This window comes from Octopus sinensis, linkage group LG19 (assembly GCF_006345805.1).
Source record: "Octopus sinensis linkage group LG19, ASM634580v1, whole genome shotgun sequence".
NCBI classification, from domain to species: Eukaryota; Metazoa; Mollusca; class Cephalopoda; order Octopoda; family Octopodidae; genus Octopus; species Octopus sinensis.
This window is the reverse complement of record NC_043015.1, coordinates 32,053,274-32,059,984: the sequence shown is the minus strand read 5'-3', so window position 1 is coordinate 32,059,984 and position 6,711 is coordinate 32,053,274. Positions and strand designations below refer to the sequence as shown.

The 6,711-nt window shown below is 40.0% G+C and overlaps 1 non-coding gene across 1 annotated transcript; it reads right to left on the bottom strand.

Annotated features, from left to right (window-relative positions):
- Positions 1-245: 245 nt before the first annotated feature.
- Positions 246-327, bottom strand: Trnas-aga. Its single transcript has one exon. It is a non-coding gene; the product is annotated as a tRNA-Ser (tRNA).
- Positions 328-6,711: the final 6,384 nt, after the last annotated feature.

The following is a 6,711-nucleotide window of genomic DNA, read 5'->3' as shown; positions in this document are numbered from 1 at the left end:
ATACCCATTTCTTTATTACCCACAAGGGGCTAAACAGAGGGGACAAACAAGGACAGACAAAGGGATTAAGTCGATTACATTGACCCCCAGTGCGTAACTGGTACTTAATTTATCAACCCCGAAAGGATGAAAGGCAAAGTCGACCTCGGCGGAATTTGAACTCAGCCGTAACGGCAGCCGAAATACCGCTAAGCATTTCGCCGGCATGCTAACGTTTCTGCCAGCTCGCCGCCTTAAAATATCAATGTCGCTGATAGGATTCGAACCTATGTAGGGAGACCCCAATGGATTTCTAGTCCATCGCCTTAACCACTCGGCCACGACGACGCCTTAACTTATACCTTACAAGTTTTTTTAAAAAATGACTAATAGGGACAGGCAAGGCTGTGTTGTAAGATACTTGCTTCCCAATCACATGGTTCCAAGTTCAGTCCCATTGCATGGCACCTTGGGCAAGTGTCTTCTATACAAAGAATGATATTTGTTTGCTGACAAGCACCTTCGCTAATTAGCAGTAGACAAATTCGGTCATTTCAGTACAGTTATCAGTGAAGGGGGACAATTCTAGAGTGGCAGAAGTAAAGGTCACTTCCTTCTATCATAGTTCAACATTTCTCATAGCACCAACAGACAAAATGGAAAAGGTGTTACCTCAGAGGACAGCGAGGGAGATGCGCTGGAACAGCCACCCTGACTCACATGGCTTGCACTTACAGACAGCCATCTCTGCTCTGATAGTGGTGAGCAGGGATATAGTCTTTGGGTCAAGAATGCCAAAGGTCCCAACTGCCAAAGGTTTTACCATAAACCTGTCAGAGATCAACCAATATCTTGACTTTGGCCTCGAGTGAACCAAAGCCTTGTGAGTGGAATTGGTAGACGGAAACTGAAAGAAGCCCATCGTATGTGTGTGTGTGTGTGTCTTTGTTTGTCCCCCACTACCAGTGTTGGTGGGTTTACGTTCCTGTAACTTAGCAGTTTGGCAAAAAAGACTGAAATAATAAGTACCAGGCTAAAATGATGATAATTATTACTGGGGTTGATTTGTTCAACTAAACAAAAATTTTTCAAGGTGGCACCCCAGCATGGCCACAGTCTAATGACTGAAACAAGTAAAAGTTAAAATATAACAGAAAATAAATAACATATACAAAAAGAATGGAAGGATGTAGTAACCATGAGCGGAATCTCATTGATCTTAGATTTGTTTGATCAGAGTTGATCAATAAATCTAGCATTAATAAAGGAACTTCAATGTGATTATCTCATCCACTTGAAATATTGGCTCCAATTTTTGGTACAAGGCCAGCTAGTTTGTAAGAAGTGGGTTAGTCAATTACATCAACTCCAGTGCTCAACTGATACTTATTTTATTGTCTCCAAAAGGGATGAAATGCAAAATCGACCTCAGTGGAATTTGAACTCAGAATGTAAAGACAGACGAAATGTCACTAAACATTTTACCCAGTGTGCTAATGATTCTGCCAGCTTGCCGCATTTGACCCATTTGAAATAATGATTTCAAATTTTGGCACAAGGCCAGCAAGTTCGGGAGCTGGGTAAGTTGATAACATTGACCCCTTTGCTCAACAGGTACTTTTTCCATCAACCCCGAAAAGATGAAAAGCAAAGTCAACCTCAGCAGAATTTGAACTCAGAACATAAAGACGAATGATATTCCACTAAGTCTTTTGCCTGGTGTGCTAACAATTCTACCAGCCTGTTGTCTTTGATGCCCTTGAAAATAATAACAACAGTTATAGTGCTCACATCTCCTGTTAGAACATATACACACTTTTTGTTAGATCATGGCTTTGAACCATTCCTTTGATCAGACACCAAAACAATAATGTGAGAACACCTTGCCTTGGGCCCGCAGCTCCTGATGGAGTCACAGCTCCTGATGGGGTCACTGGTGTGCCATCATAACATACAGCATGTTTTGGGAATTTTTTAAACTTAGCAGATTCAATCCCTCTCCAGATCTACTTCAGGTGGAGAGAGAGAGAGAGAGAGAGAGAGAGAGAGAGAGAGAGAGAGAGAGAGAGAGGGGTGGGTGAGTGGGGGTGGGTGGGGAGGAGGAATCAATGCAGTACATGACTGGTACTTTCCAATCCTGAAAAGATGAAAGGTAAAGTTGGACTCACCAGGATTTGAACTCACAGAATAGAGAGCAAAAGAACATTGCAAGGTATTATATCTGACACTCTGGCAATTGTATCATTTTCCCACCTTAATGGGAAAATACCTGAATTCAAAAATCTCAGGGCCTCAAGCTGCCGGACGAGATAGTGAAGATGCCGACGACCGCTTGGTTTAAAGTGTCCCTTGACCACAAATGGCCTGAACTCTTTGCATGGACACCACCCTGTACATAACTCCATGTCCCCCTACATGGCCTTGCTTTTTGATTTTTGAGCCAAAAAATTAACTTAACTTAACTTATCACAAACATGTTGTTAAAACATCTTTGGCTTGAAGGAATCATTGTATTTATCAGAAGCTAAAACTCATGCCAACAGCATTGAGTTCTCAGAATCTGGAACCTGAACAAAAATCATGAGAGGTACAAACAATCATAGCCATGTGGTTAAGAAGATTGCTTTGTAACTGCATGATACTGGGTTCAATATTAAGTGGCAACTGCTGCAAGAATTTCTACAGTTGACTTGAGTAGATTCAGTGGGTTGCCCAATATCTGCTGAATAATGTAGTTTTAAGTATATTAACCCTTTCATTACTGTATTTATTTTGAGATGCTCTGTGTTTCATTCAATTAATTTTGAATATAACAAAGAATTTAGTAAAAGAACTTAGTTATCATTAAACTAGTGTTGGGAACATAAATTGTGACTAAGGTTTGGTGGAAGATTTTAATTCAATACTTATGAAAGTAAGATATTTGTACTACAGACCCAGAGGCGGTTTTGGCTGGGTTGGTATCAAAAGGGTTAAATAGTTTGGTCATGGTTGGAATGCTTTTTATCATAGGTCTGTTCAATTAGTTTTGACTGTGGCTAAGCAGAGAATAACAACAAGAATATTTACTGAAAAATTTTTTCCGAAAATTTATTAGAATGACAAAGCAAAGATTAAGCTTATCCGATTCACTTAAAAAAAAATAACAATTTGAATATTCAACAATTATCTGAAAATTTACTTTTAATTAATTCCTACTTTTCAACAAACTATTTTTTAATTAAATCTTGTATCACTTAATTATAAGGTGGTCCGGATTGAATTAAAATTTAAAATGTATTTTTATGTAGTGGTTGATATATTTTCTTTAAATTTTTTTTATGCAGTCATATATTTTTTTAGAAATTTTTTTAATACACTAGTCTTTAAATTATTCACTATCATTCTTTCTTTCTTTCTTTCTTTCTTTGTGCACTTTATAATTTAGATAATGTTAAGATAATGAAACTAATACTAGTAACATTTACTAGTAAAGACAGCAGCAACAACAACAATAATAATAATAATAATCCCAACAATGGAATTTGAAACTAAATGAGAATATAGGAAATTAATGATTGGGTTATTTCCTTGTTATATGGACAGACTCCATCTAATTGGCATTTTGTGAGCGAGTGCATAGGTATGAAAGAGTGTAAATGTGTGTGTGTACGTGTACGTGTGTGTGTGTGTACGTGTACATGTGTGTGTGTGTGTGTGCATACATATGTAAAATACAAAGGCAGCTATAAGCAATATAAAACCAAAAAAAGGAAGAATTCAGTTTTAAAACCAAAACAGGAAGAATTCAGTTTTCACTAATTGTGACTGACAGTGCAGGGCAGCACCTACGTTGCTAGAAATAAGAGGTAAGAACCCTCTTAGCTACAAAGAAACTCAAGTCTATGTACTGACAGGGGCATTAACCACCCCACAGTGAGCAAAATCATCATATTAAAATTCTAATTTCACTTGTAATTCAAGCTCTTCAGTGATGACTTCTCCATTACTGAATGGTTTGGCCCCAAATACCAGCTGCCAGTATATAGTATTTACCATATGAATCAGTTGGTGGTTCAGCAAAATGGTAATGTGAAGATTAAAAAGTAACAAAGGTTTGGGTTGGACGGTTTGACAGGAGCTGGCCAGGTAGAATACTACACCAGGCTATTGTGTCTGTTTTGGGATGGTTTATACAACTTGAGGCCCTTCCTAACACCAACCACTCCAAAGTCAGCCATTCTAGTGGCTTACTGTCTGCTCAATGTCAAACTCCTTTTCATCAGTGAGCACCATGTTGGGCAGCATGCCTTCAGCAATCTGATGCAGGATAAGACGACTTCTCTCCAGCTTCATGGTCTTAAAAACTTGCATGAGCTCATGACAACAGATCATCTTGTAGGGGTGGGCCCTAAGATCCTCCTTCAGCACTCAATACATTGATGTTTGACCTATTTTTGCTGTAGCAGCCAGTTTTATGATGGAGCAATGAGGATTTTGCTGTATCTTTTCTCTGGTACTTTTGATAAGCTGAGGGGCCCACACACTTCTTTTTCAGCCATGTCCAGGTCAATTAGTGGTGGAACTGGTCACTTGAAATTTCTCAACAATTTTCCAGACTGTTCTATGGTTGATTTTAAGCTTTTTTTGCTATAGCTGTATTACCTTTGCCTCCTTTGTGGAAGGTTATGATTGTATTTCTGTTGTATAGCCATTATCTAATTTATAAATCTGAATTTATTTAGTCTGAAACAAAAAGACACACTAAGCTTTTATAATGATGTATAATTTTCATATCACATTTATTGATAGTTATTAAAGCCCCAAACTTTGGTTGCCTTAATTTCGGGACACCCTGTATATGTGACGGCCTTCTTTCAATTTCTATCTACCAAAATCTACTCACAAGGCTTTGGTCAGCTCAAGGCTATAGCAGAAGACATTTGCACAAAGTACCACAGTGGGACTGAACCCAGAACCATCTGATTAGGAAGCAAACTTCTTACCACACAGCCATGCCTGTGCATACGTACATACATGTGCCGGTGGCATGTAAAAGAACCATCCGAACGCGGCCGTTGCCAGCACCGCCTCGACTGGCCTCCATGCCGGTGGCACGTAAAAAGCACCAACCGATCATGGCCGTTGCCAGCCTCGCCTGGCACAAGCACCCACTACACTCACGGAGTGGTTGGCGTTAGGAAGGGCATCCAGCTGTAGAAACACTGCTGGATCAGACTGGGCCTGGTGCAGCCTCCTGGCTTCCCAGACCCCAGTTGAACCGTCCAACCCGTGCTAGCATGGAAAACGGACGTTAAAAGATGATGATGATGATGATGATTATGATGATGATACATACATACAAATTTGCACATATACATACATACAAAAATACCCTGTCGATGTTGATGTTGTTGAAATTCCAAGGAGCCTTGGGTCTGGGTTAGAAACCAGCTCTTTCTCTATTGGCAAGAAATCATGAAATAAAACTGAACAATGACATACATATCATTTGATAACAGTTTGACTCAGCTTCAGGCAACTAAAAAGTTTCGTAGGCATGTAGAACAATCTAGTTCATCAGTCATTAGGTCCCCCCCCCCCCGAATGCCTGGCAACCAAGGTTTGTTCAATGAGCCAATGAAACTTTTAAGCTGTACGGAGCTGAGTCAAACTGTTGTTAAATAATACGTGTAACTCCAACCAAGAGGATTGAGTGCCACTCTCTTTCATTGGTCCATTCCCTCGGATATAGGATAGATAGAGATAGGGAGAGAGAGAGAAACGGTATATCAAATAGTTATAGTAACTGGTCAGAATGTTAGCGTTGGTGACGCATCAAATATCGCCATCAGATGGTGTCGATACCTCTTCAGACACGCTTGAAACGGACAGGAATGTTCAGACCAGTTGTATATATGTATTTGACGAAATAAAATCATATCTGTTCTGTCACATCTACTGAGTGTCCTATTGTTTCTGACATAGCTGTATGTGAGTGAGTATGTCAGTGTGTGCGTGAGAGTACATGAGGGCACAGGGTTTCGTTTATCTCTCTTTTTCCCCCTTGTCTTTTATCTACTGATCCTTTTTCTCTCTTTTCTTTCCACATTCCTCCCCGCTCCTCTGAACCCCTCTCTCCGTCTTTTTCTCCTCCACCTAAATTCCACTACACTCTCTATCTGGGACTTCTGTATATCGCCAAATTACTTCCAGCACTCTCCACTCCTTTCCTTTCCTTTGCTTCACAACTCCCACCTCCTCACATTTCTTCCCTCTTTTGACCTCCAACTTCACTTCTATCACTCACCACTGCCATTGCTCTCCCTCCTCGTTTCTCTATTTTCACGATCATTTCCACTCGACGTTCGTCTCTATTAGTCTCTCCATTTTCTCTCTTATAATTTCGATTACTCTTCACTCCTATGTTCTACAAACCATTCCTTCTTCTCTCTCTCTGTCACTCCCTGTCACTTTCCCTCCACCTCCAGCTGTATTCTACCTCCACCTCCACCTCCGTCTTCGTGTATCACCAAAATTCACCTCCAAATAATTAAGTTGTGGAGGTGGGAGAAATCCGAAGGTGAAGAGAAAGGAAGAAGGAGAAGATTGGAGGAAGAGTAAGAGTAGTAACAATCGGGAGAACTCGCTATCAATCTCCTGCTTTTCTCCCTCTATCTACTCCCCCATATATTATTATCTTCCATTTAACTTCCTTCTTAACCCTCCTTCTAATTCACTATACTTTTTCCT